We start from the raw sequence: 21,742 nt of genomic DNA, 5'->3' as shown, positions 1-21,742 counted from the left end.
TTGCTCAGGCTGGTCTTAAACTCCTGGGCTCAAGTGATCCTCCCACCTCAGCTTCCCAAAGTGATGGAATTACAGGTGTGAGTCATTGCACCCAGCCTTATTAACTTGTCTTAAAATGCAGAATGTGGCCTTTTTTTTTTTTTTTTTTTTACATCATAACAAATTATTGTTAACTAGAGTTCCATTGCTTCAGAAAGGGTAGGAATTCTGGCATCAATGGAACTGAACTGAACTGGACAAAATAGTGAAGGTCATAGTTAGCCTTTGTTCCCCCTGCCATACCCCTCTTGAAGGTCTTCTTGCCCTCCCAGCTTCCCCATCTCTCCTTTATGTCCAGGGTCTTCACGCTGCCCCTTCGTGGCTCCAGGCTGGGACTATCTCTTGGCTATTACCCAGCACTCTACTTTCAAAACATGGTTCTCTTATGTCCCATTTCCTCTAACTTACTTTTATAATGAATAGCAACCTAATTCCCTAACACTTTACTCATACATCAATTATCCAGGAATATCTTTATTTTAAACAAGAATCCCCCTACTTCTCCTACATCTCTGCATCCTTAGCAAAGGAACCAAAGCCTTAGCAAAGGAACCAAAGCCTTAACCCAGAAGAAGAATTTGAAAATGAGGACGATCTTGATTTCTTTTCCATTGATTTCCTTGAAGGCAAATCCCAGCCTCTGAGGTTCCATTTACTCAATTAGTATCAAAAACAATATAGGCCACTGGATATTTATAATTTCCTGAGATACCAAACTTTCAACATACTCTTAAAACCATAGGAGCCTCTTTTTGTTAACAAGTCATTTATTTGCTAAACAGAGCTCATTTTAATGAATTTTTTAACATAATTTTCCTCCAGGAATTAGAATAAGCTCATTCCAATCATTTCATACATTTGAAAGGTGTAATACTGCATTTAGAAAAAAATGCATAATTCAGTATTTTTATTAGTTCAGATATTACTCCCAGACCACAATCTGTTTGAGTTATGATTATCTCTACATAGAATAAATAAGACTATGGAAACAAATGTTGCGTTGGGACAAAACACAAGTTTGAGAAAAAGATACATCTATAGTATTCCTTCAGGGCTCTTGATTTTAAGTAAGAGAAACCAACTCCCTTTAACTTAAGCCAGAGTGAAATTGAATGGATGATACTGATGAGCAAAGATGTAGGAACTGAAAAAGCAGAAAACAAGAGAAGCTGAATAACTGAAATCATAGTCAAGGCCAGGCCCAGCACATGCTAAGTAGGCTGCAGCTGGATGCTGCTGACTTCAGCACTGCTTCCCCTGAGGCCAGGCAGTGGGCTTTGCAGCTTCCAGAGTTGGTGCCCCCTGCTCCACTCTGATCACCAGCTTCAGTTTTAAAACCTAACTGGCCGAGCCCAGGTCACACATACCTACTTTATGACTGGGAGGTGGAGAAATGGGGTAATCTGCATCTTCTAGTTTCAGTAGTGGGAGCAAGGCTCATCTTCCACCAAGACTGTTATGGTTTGGCTGTGTCCCCACCCAAATCTCATCTTGAATTGTAACTCCCACAATTCCCATGAGTCGTGGTAGGAACCTGGTGGGCGGTGATTGAATTATGGGGGTGGGTCTTTCCTGCACTGTTCACGTGATAGTGAATAAGTCTCATGAGATCTGATGGTTTTAAAAAGAGAAGTTCCCCTGCACAAGCTCTCTCTGTTTGCCTGCTGCTATCCATGTAAGATGTGACTTGCTCCTCCTTGCCTTCTGCCAAGATTGTGAGGCTACCTCAGCCACGTGGAACTGTAAGTCGATTAAACCTTTCTTTCTTTTGTAAATTGTCTTTATCAGCTGCATGAAAATAGACTAATACAAAGACCTAATTAGGGAATTCCTCAAATACACAAAGGAGTCTACTAAATGCTGGATATCTAAACAACTTCCACTACTTATACCCAGAAACTTAAATCTAACTCAAGCCAGAAAACACCTTTGAAGGTGAAATTTCCAAACAAGAGCAGACTAAATTGGGCTTGTTTTATTAACCCAAGTCTCAGCTTCCTTTGTTACTTGGAGATGAACTTGACTACCTCTACCTCATGCTTCTGGGGACTTCTGGTTGTTTTTCCAAGGGAGGAAATTCCATAATATACAGGGCACATGTGAAATAAGATACAGTGTCCAGGAGACAGCAAGCAGGCTGTCCTAAAGGGTAAGATCTAATTCTTGCATTTAAAATGTTTCCTCTGGAAAACTGTGTCAAATCTCAAAAATAATGCTATATAGGGTGAAATAATGATTTGGAGTTAACTGTACACACAGCACAATTCCTTTGTGATAATAGGGTTTTTTTTTTCTATTATATCACCAGAACAGCACTTTGGAACATATGCACTTGGATACAGGCTTTTACCAAATCAACAAAATTCAGTAAGAATCTTTATGATGCAGTTTTACTCTTCAGACTAAAAATACGTAAGTAAATATCACACACACATTTGATACATAATGTAATTATTCGATAGCATAATATATGTCACATATTAGTGAACAATACATGAAATGTAATTATTTGTGATATATAATGAAAATTATATATTAAACATGTATAATTACACATAATACACATAACATAGTATATATAGCATAGTGTAGCATATAAATTGTCTTATTTCTCCTTTAGCTTAATTTCTCCCTTTACCTCATATTAATTATTTTGAAACTCATTAAATAACAGTTTAATAATTCAGTATTATCACTTGCTAAACAGGTGATTAGGGAGAGAGGTAAAGTGATATTTTAAGTAATTTCTTTGGAGTATCTTCTTGCTACTGTGTTCTCTGTTTCTGTCAGTGTAATGGGGAAATTGAAGGTCGGCTAGATATCATTTTAAGCTACTATTCATTTTCATTTCCCCATTTTGTTTTTGTGAGACTGTTTCACTTGTCAGTTCAAGATGTTAGATGCATTTGATTAAATTATCAGTGAGTGATCATTGTGACGGTAAGACTCAGAAGAGGAGAGGTGAAAAATATTTGCAAAAGAAAAGCAGAGATATAGAAGAATGGGTAGGAAATGAATGGGGTGATGAAACAGAGAAGTCTCAATAAAGCACCTGATAAACAAAGCCAGGTGTCCCAGAAGAAAACCTTGCTTCCCCCATCCAGCTGTGCTCCACAGGCAGCCCCTCTTTCATCTGGGCAGATCCTTTTCATAGTTAAAATGGCTACTATCAATTTAGGAATAAATGTGCCCACAGTACAGCTTCTTTATAAGAGTGGCATAATTCCCTCTTCTGTTAATGGAGATAGTCTCTACCTACATGTATGTATAGAGAAAGGATTTTTTTTTTTTTTTTTTTTTTGAGATGGAGTCTCGCTCTGTCGCCCAGGCTAGAGTGCTGTGGCCGGATCTCAGCTCACTGCAAGCTCCGCCTCCTGGGTTCACGCCATTCTCCTGCCTCAGCCTCCCGAGTAGCTGGGACTACAGGCGCCCGCCACCTCGCCCGGCTAATTTTTTATATTTTTTAGTAGAGACGGGGTTTCACCATGTTAGCCAGGATGGTCTCGATCTCCTGACCTCGTGATCCGCCCGTCTCGGCCTCCCAAAGTGTTGGGATTACAGGCTTGAGCCACTGCGCCCGGCCGAGAAAGGATTTTTAAGACCCACTTTACCCCAGATATATTTTACAGCAAAGCTCTTCATGATAAGTTCCAGCCAACAACACATTCCACAGAGCTTGAGAAAGCCAGCGCAGTGGGGAATCCAGTCTCCTAGGGTGTGGAAGCATCTACTTATATATTTGGAGTCCCTTAATACATAAATGAGAGGAGAAGACACTCATGTGATGCTCACAATTATGGCCTGTGAAGTATGCAAGACCTGGGTCTCAGAAAGTCACAGCTCCAGAAGGCATTAGATTTGTGCCCGTGAGCAAATTACCAAAGCTCTCAGAAGCCCTTGTGTGCTGGTCCACAGTGGAGGAGAAGTCATGGAATTTTTTCAAGAAGGATGTTGGAAAGATTGCATGAGGAAAAGTTCTCGGGATGCTGTCAGGCATACAGTAATTATTATAGTCAGAATATGGTTGTTAATTCTTGTTGATGAAAATAGCCAAACTTTGTAAAACATTTGAAGAGATTTATTCTGAGCTAACTGTAAGGACCATGATCCATGACACAGCCTCAAGAGGTCCTGAGAACATGTGCCCAAGGTGGTTGGGTTACAGCTTGATTTTATATGTTTTAGGGAGACATAAGACATCAATCAATACATGTGAGGTACATATTGGTTTGGTCTGGAAAGGCAAGACAACATGAAGCTGGGGGGGAGGTGGTGAGGAAAAAGGCTTCCAGGTCATAGGTAGATTCAAAGATTTTCTGATTAGCATTGGTTTAAAGAGTTAAATTATTACCTAAAGATAGGGAATCAATAGAAAAGAGTGCCTGGGTTAACATAAGGGGTTGTGGAGACCAGGGTTTTTATTATGTAGATGAAGTCTCATAGATTGCAGCCCTTAGATACAACAGATGGCAAATACTTGCTATTCAGATCTTTGAAAGTGGGAGAGTATAATGAGCCATGCCCAACCGCCCCCACTTCCTATCATGGTCTAAACTAGTTTTTCAGGTTTCTTTGGAATCCTTTTTGCCAAGAGGGAGATCCATTCGGCTGGCTGGGGGGCTTAGAATTTTTTTGGTTTACATTCTTACATGCTTTAAAGTCTTTTTTCTTTTCTTTTCTTTATTTTCTTTTCTCTCTTTCTTCCTTCGTCCTTCTTCCTTCTTTCTTCTTTCTTCTTTCCTTTTCCTCTTCTTCTTCTTCAATTTTGAGATGGGTTCTCACTCTGTTGCCCAGGCTGGCATGCAGTGGCAAGATCTTGGCTCACTGCAACCTCTGCCTGCCTGGCTAAAGTGATCCCCTGGCCTTAGCCTCCCAAGTAGCTGGGACTACAGGTGCACGCCACCATATCTGGCTAATTTTTTGTATTTTTGGTAGAAATGAGGTCTCTGCCTATGTAGCCCAGGCTGGTCTTGTACTCCTGAACTCAAGTAATCCAACCACCTCGGCCTCCCAAAGTGCTGGGATTATAGGCGTGAGCCATCCAGCTGCTTTAAAGTTTTATAAAAACTTGGACATATATTTTCTCGTTTGAGCCTCAGTACCACTTATGTTGTAGACATTTTTAGATTATATTATAGTTATATTAAAATTCTTTGACCCCACAGACGTTGAAATAATTGGTAAACCTCCCTTAGCTTGCAACCAATCAGTGGTGCTGGAGTCTTAACCCAAGTCTTCACAGGTTAGGTCATTTGCCTGGTTGACTGTTGTGAACCAATTTTTAATTTGTTGTCTCCTGCTCTATCCAAACACTCCTTTCATCTAATTCATCATGTAAATATAAATGGACTCAGATAGCTCCTATCTTCTGTGGCATAGTAGATTAATTTAACTATTTTTTTGAGATCTCAATAATGATTTCATATTTCATGTGAGTTTACACTGGAACTTTTGAATTAAAGCAACTTCAGATTTTGTGGTTTAATAATGGAGAATCTGAAGACATGTTCCATTTCTTTTTTAAAAAATACTACATTGATGTACAATTGAAGTACAAAAGCTGCACATGTGTAAAGTATAAAATTGGATATATTTTGACCTTATGTATATGCTCATGAAAGCATCAGCACGACCAAGATAAAGAACATTTTCATCCTCCCCAAGTTTCCTGGTGCCCCTGTGATCTCTGCCTTTCTCTCCCCTCACCTCTCCCTCGAGAGAACCACTGATCTATTAAGTTGGTGCAAAAGTAACTGCAGTTTTTGCCAAAAAAAGGGCAAAAGCCGCATTTAGTTTCACACCAACCTGATACTTTTATCACTGTAGGTAAATTTGCATTTTCTAAAATTTCATATAAATGAATCATACAAGATGTACTCTTTATTTTGCCTGATTTCTTTCACTGATATAATTATTTTGAGACTGATTCATTTTGTCACGTGTATCCATAGTCCATTTCTTTTTCTCATTGGATAGCATGCCACTGTAGGAATATTCTGCAATTGCTTATCCATTGACCTACTGCTGAATGTTGGATTGTTTCTAGTTTTGGCTAGTACAAATAAAGCTACTATGAACATTGGTCAACAAATCTTCATGTGGTTATACAATTACATTTCTCCACTCAAGATTCTAACTGTTAGGTCTCATCATTCAGTGGGTGTATCTTTAACTGTGTAAGAAACTGTTGAACTGTTTTCCAAAGTTGTTTTACCATTGTACATTCCCATTAGCAGTATGTGACAATTTCAGTTTCTCCACATTTTTGCTATTACTTCATAGATCAGTCTTTTTAATTTTGGCCATTCCAGTGGGTGGGAGTGGTGTGGTATCTCATTGTGGTTTTAATTTGCATTTCCCCGATGACTAAAGACTATGTATTCATGTACCTAAAATGCCATCTGTATATCCCCTTTGGTAAAGTATCTGTTCAAATCTTTTGCTTATTTAAAAAAATTCAGTCTTTGGTCTCATTATTGAATAATGAGAATTGTTTCTATTTTCTAGGTATGTCTTTTATTTGATACTTTTTGCAAATATTTTCTCCCAGTCTGTGGCTTGCCTTTTTATTTTTGTGACAATAATGCATAGAAATTTCCACCCTGAGGTTTTTCACTCTTGGGGCACTTCCTTCTTTGCCTTTTTTTTTTTAAAGTGATAGGGTCTTGCTCTGTCCCTGTCCCCCAAGCTGGAGTGTGGTGGTGCAGTCACAGCTCACTGCATCCTTGAACTCTGGGCTCAAGTGATCCTCTGGCCTCAGCCTCCCAAGTCTCCAAGACTACAAGTGTGTACCAACATCCCCTGTTAATTTTAACTTTTTTTGTTTGTAGAGATGGTGTCTTGCTATGTTGCCCAGGCTGGTCTCAAACTCCCAGCCCCAGCCTCCCAAAGTGCTAGAATTATAGGCATGAGCCACTGTGCCTGGCCTCCCCTCTTTGCCTTGAATCCCTCATTGCCAACTGCTTGCCTGGAGCATCACACATTGCTGAGCAATTTGTCCATCTCCTCTGCTTCCTAGACTATATCTTCTTGCAGTCTTAGCACAGAGGACTTCTATTTCTAGGTGGCCAAACCCCTGACACCCTGTGAGCATCTGTAAGAACAGAAATGATGCCTGGTTGAATGCTGGAATAAGTGATGCATTCTGGGAGTTTCACTTCACAGAATCACAGCCTTCGGTGGAATCATTGCATTCTTTAGAACTGTTAGTACAGTCTAACAAAATACAGCCACCTGAGCACAAAACAAAACACTGGCTAGTTTATGGTGCTGATGAAAAATCCAGTGATTCGTACTTATTTATCAAACAGCCACTGTGTGTAAGGGTCTTTTCTGTGATTCTAATGGTCAAGAAAGAGAATCTAAATGAGGTGACTATGGTTTTCATAAGATCACCACTGCAAGCTAATTCCATGACAGAAACAGAATCTGAGTCAGTGTGATTAGAAAGGATCCAAGTGATGCCCTTAGATATAGACGCCCTGCCACTTAGTTCAGAAAATTTTCTATGATGGTTGGCATCACAGTTCAGTAGCTCACACTACTTTCCACTAATCTGGGGCTTGTGCACCTCCGTTAACACTACTGATATATTTCTATCTATGACTTATGAGCCTTTCAGCACTCTATTTTCCTTCTGAGTTCACACAATTATTAAGGGGAAATTGTTTATAATGGTTAAAGAATATCGGGTTAAGAGTGGTGGATTGAACCTGGAATCCCAATGCTTTGGGAGGCTGAGCTGGGAGGATCACTTCATCCCGGGTGTTCAAGATCCGCCTGGGCAACATAGCAAGACCCCCATCTCTACAAAAATTTGAAAATCAGCCGAGCATAGTAGCATGCACTTATAGTCCCAGCTACTTGGAAGGCTGAGGCGGGAGCATTGTTGGAGCTCAGAAGTTTGAGGCTGCAGTGAGCTAGGAATATGCCACTGCACTCTACCCTGGGCCACAGAGCCAGACTCTATCTCTAAATGAATATAAATAAATAAGTAAATACCCGATGATTATTTTGTGTCAAGTTTTTCAGACTCTGAAATGTCAAATGGTGAGAATATATCTGGTTCTGGGTAAGTGCAATTGCAAAATCAGTTAGCGCTTAGGCCCACTCCTTCCCCATGTTCAGGAATTTCTTAGAATTCATGTCATAGACTGGTCCTCCCCTCTCTGCTTTTCTGAATATTTAATTCTAACTGCAGCAAAGTTGCCTCCTCAGGATAGATTCCTGGCTCATTTTCTCAGTATAAGGAAATTCCGACAGAATAACTGAGAAGACTGACTCTCTGTTGCTCCTACAGCTCGTCCTGGCAGTCTCTACTACTGGAAGGCACTTAGCTGGTCCAGAACAAGACAAGTTCCTCATTGTTCCCAAGATGGTCTCTCACAGGACAGTCATTTATGGCCTTTCCTTGAGTCTGGGGCTGACATGATCATGCTTGGCTTTCCTTATGTGGAGAGTTCAATAGCTGATTGTTCCTTGCCAATCAGCTACTGCTCACTAAAGAATCATGGAACAAGCACATTTCTATTTTTGATTTCTTATTTAGAAAAAAACAACATAGGGCACCATTATAATCAAATCTAAGTTTCTTTCTTTCTTTTTCTCTCTTTTTTTTTAACAGCAACTTTGTTCTTTTTGCTTTCAACACTCTTTCCTAGGTATCTAACTATATGGTTGAGTCAATATGAACTCTGTATTATTTTATCCTATAGGAACAAGCTGGTTTTCATCACAACTTAGCTGTGCATTTTGCAGTAAACCTCAGTTTCTAAAACAGGTCTTTCTAAGAAATGAGTAATGGAACAGAGAGAGAAGCTTAAAGGCAAAGCCTTTAAGGAAAAGCCTTGGCTTCCTGAAGGGAGAAAGATTTAACATGAGAGGGTGTGAATCCGAGGGAAGGCTGGCTAGTGATAAAACTAGGGGCCTGCAGGAAGGAATCTTGGAAGATTTTGAAGGTAAGTTCCAATTAGAGGATAAAAGAAAAGGAAACCTATAGCTAAAACAAGGTTGTGTGATGATATTTGCAGCTGGAAACATGATTAGAATGCAGAGGTGATAATAAAACACAAGTGGGGAAGGGAAACTTTGAAGAACTAAGTGAATAAAGAGGTAAGGTAAAATATTTTAAATTATGTTTAATGAGTTTGAGCTAGAACAAGGAAAGAAGCAGAACTGAGAAAAAAATAAAAAGAACTTAAATACCACTCTTTCCTGTAACGAGATGGGAGATGAAAAGAGATGAGAGGGTCCTACCCAAGGGCTGCGCTGAGGGGAAATCAAGGCACTAGCATCCTATAGGTCAGAGATAGAAGGGGGTAGGGTGCTCCCCTTCATTCCTGGCCTCCCCTTCAATTTCTCTTAGCTGCTTTTCTCAGTTGATTATACACATATAAGTGCCTCAGGATGATTTTAGATCTAGTGTACCTGCATCCTGACTCATGTCATTGTGCACTGCATTGGCCAGCAGACCAGAGTGCAGGTTAACAACATGGCACCCCGTTGATAGATCACCTACTCTTTTGGTACTTAATTGTACACTGCAGCCTATGCCACGTCATCTTTTTTTTTTCAATGTGGGGTCTTACTCTGTCATCTGTCATCCTGGCTGGAGTGCAGTGGTGCTATTTCAGCTCACTACAACCTCTGCCTCCCAGGCTCAAGCAATTCTCCTACCTCAGCCTCCCAAGTAGCTGAGACTACAGGCATACACCTCCGTACTCAGCTAATTTTCGTATTTTTTTTTTGGTAGAGATGGGGTTTCATCATGTTGCTCAGGCTGGGCCACTTCAGTTTGAAGGTTAATGTGCTTTGTTTCGCCAGCGGGATGATAAGAACTGTGAGGATAAGAACTCTAGTTGATTCTTTTTTTCTTTTCTCATGGTACCCAACATATTGTTATAAAAATGGAAGGTAGACAAGAAATACACGCAGGATGGAGAACTCTGTCCCATAACTTTGGGGGTTTCTGAAAGGCCTTCAGGAAAAAGACTTTCCAAATGTGGGGGCCATCTTCAGAAATCCTGCAGTCCTCAGGCAAATCTGGATGGTCTTACATGTCCAGTGACTGAAGAGAAGTCAACACACTTATGTGATTGCTTGCAGTGGTTGCATTCAATCAGCTCTTGAGCTGTTGCTATTCTTCTAAGCAATAGAGGGACCAAGAGTCTACTTTGTTTGCTTCTCCCCAGTCATGTAAAGTCATTTGTGCCTCCATATGGATGGATTTACATTGCAGAGGAACTGACAGGGAAGAGTGAGAGTCACAGCTTGATGGAGGTGTTCTGGGGACAGTTATGTAACTCACTTCTCTGTGCCTGGACTCCTAGAAGATGAGTCCTAACAGAGTCAGTGTTTTGGATTCAACAGGGATTTTTCACTTTAGCAGTTTAGAAAAATAAATGTTTGACTCTGAGAAGAGCCAAACATTTATCTGATTAAAGAACACAGAAACATGTGGCTGATTACATATGTTACATTCAGATATGTGTTCTTTTGTATCTAATATTTCAGCATTTCTTCATTGTGACCAGGGCCAGCTCCTCTTAGTGATCAATAATTCAGTCCAGGTCTAGAGCTTCATCTTGACCATTAATATTTTGTTCTTGGATATTTTGCTTTCCACATTCCTGAGCTTCACTGAGCATTTCGTGTTGTTTTAATATGAGCGCTTCTCAAGAGCTTTATCAGCTCAATCCCTCTCCCAGGTGGTACTGGGCATGCTGCCATTGCTACATAAGCCACTCTTGTATATGTGGATATTACTGTTTCTCTTTCTGTTACTCTGTTCCCTGTCTGAAGTCTTACTCTTCCAGTCTTCTGAGTTCCGGAGTCCTCTAACCATAGGACACACTTGAGTGATTGCTGGAACAATTTTAGGGGTTGTGACAGACAGAAAGTAGAATGGAGGTTTTTGCTAATTTGGGATGAACTCAGAGGATGGATAAGATACAAATAGGTGGAGAGAAAGAGAATACAAAGGAATTGTTTTTAGTGTTGGTGATGCAGTTTTTCTGCTCCTTAGCTCAGCTAGGTCGGGGTTCTTGTCTCACGACCAGGAAGAATCAGGCACGTGGTCACTGGAGAATGAGTGGAATAGAATTATTAAGTAAAAGGAAAGCTTTCAGCGAAGAGAGGGTCCTGAAAGAAGGTTCCTGGCAGCCACTTCACAGTTGACTACAAGGGCATATCTGGTGATAGGGCTGGGTTCCCTATGTGCATAAGGCATGAATTCCTGGAGGCTCCACCCAGTCCTTTCAGTGCACATGTGGGATCTTAGTCTGAGCCATTTCATATTGATTTATTTCCCTTACTGTGCATGTGTTAAGGCATGGAATTTTTCACCATGGGCATGTTTAGACAAGCTCCCTGTGCACAATGACTTTGGCAGTTTGGAGGTTCTCCAGGGACCTTCCTTCCCCTGCCTAGGAGAGTTATCTGCCTCCTGCCTCTATCATTGGCATGGACCAGACAGATTGTGTAGTGAGAAGACTGGAAAAGTGGCCTGCATTTGGGCCATGGGAAAGCTCAGTGCTAGGCTACACGGGCTGTTCTCTCATTGCCAAGATGGCCCGATGAAGACATGAGCCCCCAGGCTGATGTGATGAATGATTTGTTTAGGGGGAAGACACAAGTGAAGTGGTGCAGAACTTACTTCTTTAAATCCACCACCACACTGGAAAATGTCCACAAAGTAGTCTATTGACAGGTGATTTTTCTGGCTCAGGTTCCAAGCTGACTTGAAAAATGCCATCATGGGTTTTCTGCTGTTTTCATTCAATGGCTGAAACATCAGGTGTTGAAAACTTCAACTGGTCACTTCCTCTAAGCTACTTAGAAAAATATTTCCCTGTTATTAGTGTCCGAACTGTGCATGCATGTGTGTGTTACCTCAATGCCCACTGTGGTGGTCTGTTTTTAAGATAGTCCTCTGTGATCCCTGTCTCCAGTATTTATGCCTTGGTATATGGTCCTCTCTACTTGAGTGTGGACAAGCCTTAGGTACTAATGTCTACCAGTTAGAATATGGCAAAAATCATGGTATGCCATTTAAGATGAGGATATGAAAAGACTGCAACTTCCATTAGGGGTATCTTCTCTCACATTCTGTCTCTTGGAATCCTCATCTGGGGAAAGGCATGCCCTATGTCATAAATTGCCTTATGGGGTGTCCCACATGACAAGGATTTGATATCTCCAGCCAAAAGCCAGTGAAGACTTGAAGGTTGCCAATAGAATGTGAGTGAACCCAGAAGCAGATCCTTCCCGGTTTGAGCCTTCAGATGAAAACAGCCCCGGCCAGCACCTGCATCACAGCCTTGTGAGGTACCCTGAGCTGGAGGACCCAGCTAAGCTGTTCTTGGATTTCTGACTCACAGAAACTGTGAGGTAATAAATGTTTGCTGCTTTAAGCTCTTAAGTTTGGGCTAATTTATTATACACAATAAATAACAAATACATCCACTTATAGTGGGTTTGTAAAATAAAATTATGGCATGTTCATGTGATAGAATATAGGTCAGTCATTAAAATGATGAAATAGAAGAATAATAACATGACAAAATATTCACAATAAACTGTTATTTAACAATATCAAATTGTTATTAAACAACTGGTACTATATGGTACAAGATATATGTGAAAAATACTAAATTTATATTTACCAGCATGGGTCAAATATTGAATATATAATTTATGGCTGCAATATTTGTTATATGACATAGTTTCTACAGTGAATGTACATGACTTTTAAAATCAGAGGAGAAAAAACAACGCACTCTTACACTGCACACAGAGGTCAGACCTTAAGCAAGGATCTGGTATAGCCACACTTGAAGATACTAGGACATTTTGAGGGGGATTTTTAACCTACTGAAGACAAACTGATAGCTAGCACTGTTCAAGCTCAAGTTCAACACCACAGATGCGTAATTCATTTAAAATAAATATTCATTATTTATTAGGATCCAGGAATGCCTTCTTCCATAGGAGTATTCAACACATCACAAATGTGGTCCCTGAAGCGCCCATAATTCCAGCCCTTTGGGAGGCTGAGGCAGGTGATCACTTGAAGCCAGGACTTTGAGATCAGGCTGGCCAATATGGTGAAACCCCGTGTCTCTTAAAAATACAAAAATTAGCCAGGTGTAGTGGCACACGCCTGTAATCCCAGCTACTCTGGATGCTGAGGCAGGAGAATCGCTTGAACCTGGGAGGCAGAGGTTGCAGTGAGCCAAGATCACACCACTGCACTGTAGGCTAGGTAACAAAGTGAGACTCTGTCTCAAGACAAACAAACAAACAGACAAAAAAGAAATGCCCTTAAAGCTTTAATTGCACTGGTTATCCATCCGAGGTTCAGGTGCCTGCACCGAAAATGTCACAGAGAGCTTCTATGGCTCAAAAGGAGAGTTGTTAGATCAGAGCTAGTCAGTCAGCCAGAATGAGACAAAGCCTGGGAAAATTCAGTGCTTAGGACTTGATTTTTAAATCGCTTTGCCAACTTAATAGAGGCTTAAAATTTTCCATATGATTCCCATACTAGCGATATGGACAGGAGATGGGGAAATACCGGGTAGAAGAGGGTCGTTCTCTGGCAAAGGCCCCACCCTCAGGCCTGGAAACCATGGCTCTAAATGAGAACAGTTATCCTTGTTTTTCTGCCCAAATGCTACCTTTTGGCTTTCCTTGTCCATCCCCCCTGTATCTTGTGCCCATATAAACCCCAGACCTCAGCTGGCAGATAGTCAAGCAGCTGAACACGGAGAGGAGAAGGAGTAACTGAGTGTCAGAGACTATCAGAGACTATGGATAGACGTGGCTTAACTTCAGAAGGCACGACTCCAGCCGGGCTTCAGGGAAAGATCACCTTCTTTCTGCACCATCTTCTTTCCAGCTCCCCGCCACTCCTGCTAAGAGCCGCCTCCATCACTCAATAAAACCTCTGCATTCACCATCCTTCAAGTCCATGTGACCTGATTCTTCCTGGATGCCGGACAAGAATCAGGGTACCAAGAGGGCAGGGTGTATGCCACCTGGATTCTCCACTGAGCCGGTTAACACTTAGCCATCGGTGGATGGCAAATACTAAAAGAGAATTGTTTGTAACACATGCCGTCTGGGGCTCCAGAGGTCGGGGCAACCCCTAGAGGCTGCTGTGGGCCACTACAGGGTTCGTTCCTGCTGGCACCTAAAGACACTCATCCCGGCTCCTTTTCCTGCTCACCTGCATGCTCCCCCTCCCACAAGGGGTTTAAGCTCTGCTGAGCAAAATGGAACTGCCTCCCACCCCGCTGTTCCACATCCCACAAGGGGGTCAGGGAACTCTCCCGTCTCACTAGTTTTCTCAAAGTAGTAAGACACTAGAACTCACTTTTTCTAGGTGGAGATGAAATCTATGCACCGCAGTTGAATAGCTGTCACAGCAAATGGAAATGATCACTATGGTTTGTTTTTAATTATGGTTTTAAATTCCCATAGGATCTCTTCACTTTGGGGACAGGTCTTTCACTATTGGCTTTTGGAAACAGACATTATAGTGATTTGGCTCAAACAGGAAAATAAAAAGGCTTCTTTCTGAAAAATCCAGAATTTTCATCAGTTTTGCATTCATTCTAATTAAATGTAGGTGTAATATTAAAGTGAAGTAACCTCATCCTCATTCCTTAGGAAAAACATCAACCAAAACCGTATTTTTCGTGTTTCATTTCAGTTTCTCTAAAACATCAGTGCACGGTCCAACATAAGCAATTGAATGAAAGAATTTGTGCTAGTAACTGCTTTGCAGGATATCAGAGTGAGTTCAGACAGCCTGGGTTTGTTCCCCATCCCACCGTTCAGTGACTCTGTGACTTTCAATCCTCAGTTTCCCTTATCTGTATCACAAGCACTTGTTTCATAGAAGGTTAGGAGGGTGAATTGAGCGAATGTTGTTAGAACCGTGTCAGCTATGAAGCATGTGCTCAATAGATGTACTAATTATTCTGGAGACTGATCAATATATTCTCGGTAGAACTCTTTCTGAAGACAGACTTGGTTTCAATGAGCAATTTATTCAATGGGAAATATTTTGTACAGATAGAGAATTTAACAAACTCTTGGATTATCCAATGCTGCGTGATGAATTAATGGAGTAAGAAGACAAAGTGCAATGCAGGCTTACTGGGTAAAGCCCAAATTCCTCAATCCTTTGGAAATGAGAAGAAGGATCCTTCAAGCTCATTATTACCAAGGATCTGGGAGGTTTTTACAATTCCCAGGAAGGTTTAGAGGTGGGATGGCTATTAATGTGACTCACCCCAGGCAACTCTGACCCAGGAAGTTCACAACAGCCTTCCCAATGAATCAGGTCAAAAGGTCACCTTTTTTTTTTTTTTTTTTTTTTTTTTTAGCAAACGGGGAAGATGCTCATGTGGGAACTGGTTAGGAGAGCAGCTGGACATTGCTATTCTTAATTATTCCGGAAGCAAAGAGCAGAACAGTTGAAACACTTTAATGAGAGTTACAACTTGCAGAGGTTAAACCAGTGTCTGCATCTGGGAACCCATGCAAACTATTCAGGAGGTAAAGAAAGAGACCAGGAAGGTAGATAGAAAAATAAGGAAGTCACTTTTTAGGATTTTTTCAAGCCTATTTTGTTAATATCGTATCTATCCTTCTGTTTGCATTCTTGTGAGTCTTCTTTTCAATTTTTTCTAAGGGACTTGATACAAACTTGGGTTTGGGACATGTTCTTACTAATGGACCAAAGGATAACATCAGTAGCACCAGGTATCTCTTCTACACCACATGCATCATATGCATCATCTCAGTTAATCTTCAATAACCTTGTAAGGATGAGACTTGAACCTTCATTTGACAGAGGAGGAACCTAACGCTCAGAGAGGGTAAGCAATTTCCTTAAAGTTACACAGCTCAGACATGGTAAGTTGAAGTTTAATCACAGGTGCACTGGAGTTCAATGCCTAGACCCTTTCCTCTGCCTATTCCAGGGTCTCAGAGGAGAAAGGAGAACAATTTATATCAGATAAACTCATTTGTTCAAAATGTGAGTAGGAATTTATGTCACGGCACTCATTTCTGCAGCCTCGTTTGTTCACAAAATGCTCTAATCGCAGATAAGTGGGAGCCACCTTTCTGAACAGAGAATCATTAGAGTAACTTCAAAACCACCAGAAATGTGGGGGACTTTGGGATAGAACCTTGAAGTAATTTTTGGTTACCAGTAAGCACAACAAATAAAATAGTGAAGTCATTCGTAGGAAGATGTGAGAAAGTGTTTAAAACACAACTTTTGAGAGTTAGAAAGACCTAGAAAGGCAGTATAACTAGTTCCCTTGGGGATTTCACCAGTCCTTAGCTACAACACAGTCAGTTGTACTGAGCTTTCGGATGTGCGTATATGTACAATTTTGAAAAAGTTCAATTGGGTCAGTTGCAGAAAGCTGCCCCATCTGCAAATGGGCCAATTTCCATGTGGTGCTGAAAGAGTTTTATAGAAATTGCAATAATTTAGCCCACTCACTGCATGGACAGAAGCTGCCTATCTCAAGTCAGGCATTTATTCCATGTTCTTGTCCTTTATTTCTATATTTAGTTTATTCCCTTCCAAAGATGTGTAATGATGAGAAAGAGAGAAGCAGTAAGTAAGGAAGATATTTTCTTTTCTCTATGTGTGTGTTTTATCAACACAGCCTCAGCTTGAGATCTCTTGGGAAAAGCATTTCAAGACAGGCAGAATGATGTCCTTCCTGCCACAACATAATTTTCCAGCTGCCAGGGGAAAACTACATATTGTACCCAAAACAACCACCAAGAGAGAACAGATAATAATCACTCCCTAAGGGCACTTGCTTCAGCTTCTCTCAGAAAGGGCTGCAGAAACCATCTTGAAGTTCCTATTAACTCTGTATTTTAAAAGAGACAAAATGGATTCCTATCCTTCCTGCTGGAATGGCTGTATCGCTTTCTGCAGTCAGGGTCTCCATTTTTACTTAACAAAATCTAGCACGACTGGTCTAAAGGTATGGGAACAGTGAAAGGGGGTGGATCGCATCTGGGCTGTGAATAACCTTAATGGGAAGAGACGTCTGCAGAGGGGTTCAGATTTCTTTCTTGGTCCTCCTCCCAAGATGTTCTTGTCAAGTGCAAAAATCCTGTGATCTGCACAGCCATGCGTGTGAAAACCACATGTTTTGATGCGATACAACTCTACACAATTCTTATCCGGAAGCTTATAAGAAACGTGCGATTTTCTTAGAAGCATTCATGTTGAATGTAAGTGTATCCTTTCCCCAGTACTCAGAATGCTGTGGCTCAGCAACAGTGACCAAACTCCTGAAGTAGCTGCCCTGTCAAAACAAATTACCCCTGCAGCTTCTTTCTTTCTTTCTTTCTTTCTTTCTTTCTTTCTTTCCTTTCTTTCTTTAGCCACATCGACCAACATCCTAAGGATTTTTGCAAACTGTAGCACTGAGTGGCTCTGCCCTCTCAGGCCTCCCTTAATGAAGACCTCTTGGGGGACTCATACTGGGCTATTGTTGCCGGCACTGTCAAAGGTTTTCTTCACCCCCACCTGTGAGTTCTGCAAAAAACCCAGAAGTGGTTGGCACTATTTTTATCAAAAGCAAATAAAAAATAATAATTTCCTCAGGATATACATCCTCTCAAAAAAGAAAAAAAAAATTCTCGTTTTGACAGAAAAAGGAAATGTATAAGCAAGTCAGTGGCGAGCCCTCTTCATTTTTAAATTATCTACTTTCCTCCTACCGTGGCGGAGTAGAGATTCTTAGGCTTGAAAGGGGTTTCTTGAGGTTGCCCAGTTCTCTCCCCAGAGCTTTGATTCCAGCAGATAAGGATCTAATTTCTCAACCTGCCAAGAATGGAGATTGCCCAAGGTCCCTTGGTACCTCATTCCAGTGTTTAACAGCCCTCACTGTCAGGAAACGCTTCTTGGTGCCTAATGCAAGCCCCTAGTATTGCAATTTTGTGTCTCCTTCCTGCTGACATGTCCTCAGGGAGGTGCAGTCCATCTCCTTCCGATCGCCCTGTGTCAAGGTCCTTCCTAAACTTGAAGACTCAGAGTCAATGACTCCTCGCTCTTCCCTGTTCCAGAGCGAAAACAGAAATTTACTTTCTTTAACTTCTCCTTTTGAGTGTTAGTGCTAACTCGTTTGTGACTTGCCTCTCAATCCTGGCCCCCTACCCTGTCTACTTCTTCCTCTTTACTTCTGAAGAGAACTCCAAAGTCTTAGTGGGAAGATCTCCCTAGGGTTCCCTCTTCTACAATGTTCAGATTTATTTTTCACATCCAGAAATAGCTCAGTTAACTCAGGGTCATGAGGAAATTTTTGGGCTGGCTCCACCTAAAACTAGTATGGGGAAGGATTTTTTAGTTTTGTGTACCTCTGGGAAATTAACCAAAAATTCCCCCACAGAATGTATTAAAAACAAGAGGCCTGAATCATCTATTTTTGGGTCTGTGTTATGGTTGGATTTTTAAAAGTGAAAAATAGCTGTGGTAGAATTAATATTGAATAAAAAAATCAGCAATGGCTTCATATCTTGTCCTGGCTATGTTAATATGAGGGGCATAATTTGTTACTCTGAAATATTAAAATTCTACATAAATGGGTACTCCTTATGGATTGATTAGTCAACTGAAACAGGAGGAAGGAAACCACATGGTTTGCTAGAGTCTTGCAAAGTTCAATGGAATCGTCCATAGAATCCTTCATGCTAGTCATTACTCACCAGTTAAAGCCCAGTGACCACCCACCATATACATAGCTACCCTGGAGATATGCTGGGGCACTTTACCCAGTTTTTAAATACATCTGGATGTTCCTAACTCAGGGCTTTATATCTATGAAATTTTGATTAGCATGTGCTGAGCAACTGCTTGGCATTAACTTTTCCTGTGTGAAATAGAAATTATGGACATGCTGAACAGACCCTTTAGGTTGGACACTCCCACTCCAGAAATAAATCAATGAGACCATTCCAGATTTTTCAAGCATCTTAAATAAAGGAAATTCCAACTTGCCATGTGAAATCCTTCTGTAGAGAAAAGGAAGTGGCCCAAGCTGGCATCTTATTCTGATGAACAGCTTCTACATTCAGAACTAAAGTGAGAAGCTTCACGGTTGTGAAGAAAGCGGTAATTAAATCTTGAGTCAAAGTGCACTCAAAATATTCTTTTTAAAAGCTTATATATGACAGCATAAGAGGTTGCTAGTTACATGGATTGTTTTAAAAAATAGACATTAGGTTGGTGCAAAAGTAATCGCAGTTTTTGCTATTACTTTTATTTATTTATTTATATAAATTTTTAAAGTTCTGGGGTACGTGTACAGGATGTGCAGGTATGTTACATAGGTAAATGTGTGTCATGGTGGTTTGCTGCACCTGTCAATCTGTCACCTACGTATTAAGCCCCACATGCATGAGCTCTTTTCCCTAATGCTCTCCCACCTCCGCCCTCCTCCAACAGGCCCCAGTGTGTGTTGTTCCCCTCCCTGTGTCCATGTATTCTCATTGTTCAGCTCTCACTTACAAAGGAGAATGTGTGGTGTTTGGTTTTCTTTTCCTGCGTTAGTTTGCTGAGGACAATTTCCCATTACTTTTAAATTGCAAACACTGCATTTACTTTTGCACCAACCTAATAGTTACATTTTTAGAACATTTACTTCTATGGACTAGGAAACGTAAGATGTTATCTAATTAATTTTTATAAATGAGGTCTGGTTGGGCTGCGGGTTGGTTGGACGGGTTATTGCCACTTACAAATGGATGAAAGTGAAAGGAATTTAAGAGTCTTTTCTAAGGTCACAAATGGCTCAGTGGTGGGATGATTAATTCACACCCACGTGGGCATCAGGGGACTAACATCCTATTTCTTTTCTGAAATATATTATTTAGGAGACCTCCACGGACAAAGGCTTAGGAGAGTTCCTGATGTCTTTTCTTCTCCACTGCTGGGTGGTGATATTATCCATTCAAGAAGATAAAAATCATAGAATATAAGGACTGAATGAATCTTGGAGATACTTTAATCCAGCTTTCTTCTTTCTATAGATAAGCCAGCTTAGGTCTCTGAAAGGTTATCCAAAATCAGGCACACATGATTGAGAGCAAAACAGGAACCACAACGCAAGACTTCTGGCTCTTCTACGACAGCAACTGAAAGCAAGAGTGAACATTACTTCATTTATGGTGTAATAAAACCAACTTCAAAGTCCATTTAGGCCCAGCTGACTCTTTTGGTCTCATGCTTGACACTTCTGTTACCTATTTGAGGCTTACTGTTCAAAATATTCATAGACTGTACTTAAGGTACCATGTGTTTCTTCTGGCAAACCAAAAGTAGTTTTTATGTTATATTTGGGGCAGATTTAATCTACTAGCATAAAACATTATGATAAACTCTCCCCACCCCCTAGCAAAGGCATTCCATTCCACATGTGAGCAACTGCTTGCAGACAGCATGCACCATGTGAAAAAGTAATTATTGCCTTGCCTAAGGAATGAAGCTGACTCTATCAGCATGTCCAGGCTTTTGCAGATACGTGAGCAAAGCCATGGCTTACTAAGAACACTGCAATTTTTTTTTTTAACTTTTTGAAAATTCATTCTTTTCTAATGGTTAGTTATGGGGGAAAGTAAGTTAAGTACCGCTTGACAGTTTGCTCCATAGAAGCTCTGTAATATCACCTCTCCTAGTCTTCTTTGATATAGAACCAGCTTTCTGTATCGCTGACTTCTTTCCCTCTTTAATACTTGCAAATTGAAGAGCATAATTCTTCCCATGTCCAAGACTAGTCAGCTAAAATACCATGTTCAGAATTTGGCTGGCTGTATGTTATAACTTGTCTGTCATCACTTTCTTTCATTACAGTCCTGTGGTTGGTTTTTGTAGAATTTAAGGACCTGTTCGCTAGTGATTCACTTCATTTGGGTATATGCTACATGTTATTCTGTGCTTGTGTTAAAATATCACATTCCACAGGTGTATCCAGATGATCACTAAGCATTGGAAAAGAGTCAGTTTTGGAGTTGGCGAAGCCTCCTTCTGTAAGACTTATCTTTTAACAATTGATAAGTTTGATCAAATCTTTCAGCTTTGGTCTATTGTGTCCTTATTTCATAGAAGTGGCCCACTTTTGAGTCTTAGAATTTACTCTTTTTACTTATAAATATATCTGAAATGAACACTTACTAAGATATAAATTCCAGTGAAAGAAGGGTCTTTCCTTTTGATTATCCTCTTTTAGAACTCTCCAGAAAAGGAATGGACAATCTTTTTAAGAGAGGCCTCTTTGTTAGTGGAAGTATTTATCAAGAGAATGGATTTCTATGTTAATTGGAGATTGCAATGGGAACTTTCTAAAATTCCTTCTGAAGTTAAGATTTCATGAAACTCTTCTCAAACACTTGGTTTAGTGTAGGGGGGAGCAGAGGAAGTTGAATAAATATAAAGACAAAGTTTTCATTTTGTGATCATTATTATTAGTTTTAGTTTAAAAAGTAAAGGTGTTCTTCATCAGTTTTTGTTGAAAGAGTCCTACAGGATAAGGGTTTTGTTTTGCAACAAGAGAAGAATGGTTGAGCTTGTTTCGTGTGTGGGAAACAATTTTAAAGTGTGACAGATATTTCTGTAGCAGATTCTTCTGCAGCAACAGCCCGAGACTGGTTTATTGTTTCAGTA

The 21,742-nt window shown here is 40.5% G+C and overlaps 1 long non-coding RNA gene across 2 annotated transcripts in view; it reads left to right on the top strand.

Annotated features, from left to right (window-relative positions):
- Positions 1 to 21,375, top strand: part of LOC117082296 — a 102,271-nt gene extending 80,896 nt beyond the window's left edge. The window contains exons 1-3 of one of the 2 annotated variants that reach the window (XR_004436541.1): positions 1,724 to 1,781; positions 15,737 to 15,923; positions 19,957 to 21,368. This is a non-coding gene — a long non-coding RNA (uncharacterized LOC117082296). Of the gene's footprint in view, positions 1 to 1,723; positions 1,782 to 15,736; positions 15,924 to 19,956 lie in introns of those variants that run through there. The other variant, XR_004436542.1, reaches the window with a different exon arrangement.
- The last annotated feature ends 367 nt before the right edge of the window (positions 21,376 to 21,742 follow it).

Source organism: Trachypithecus francoisi, unplaced genomic scaffold, assembly GCF_009764315.1.
Source record: "Trachypithecus francoisi isolate TF-2019V2 unplaced genomic scaffold, Tfra_2.0 Lachesis_group9, whole genome shotgun sequence".
NCBI lineage: Eukaryota > Metazoa > Chordata > Mammalia > Primates > Cercopithecidae > Trachypithecus > Trachypithecus francoisi.
This window is presented reverse-complemented; position numbering and strand designations above follow the sequence as displayed.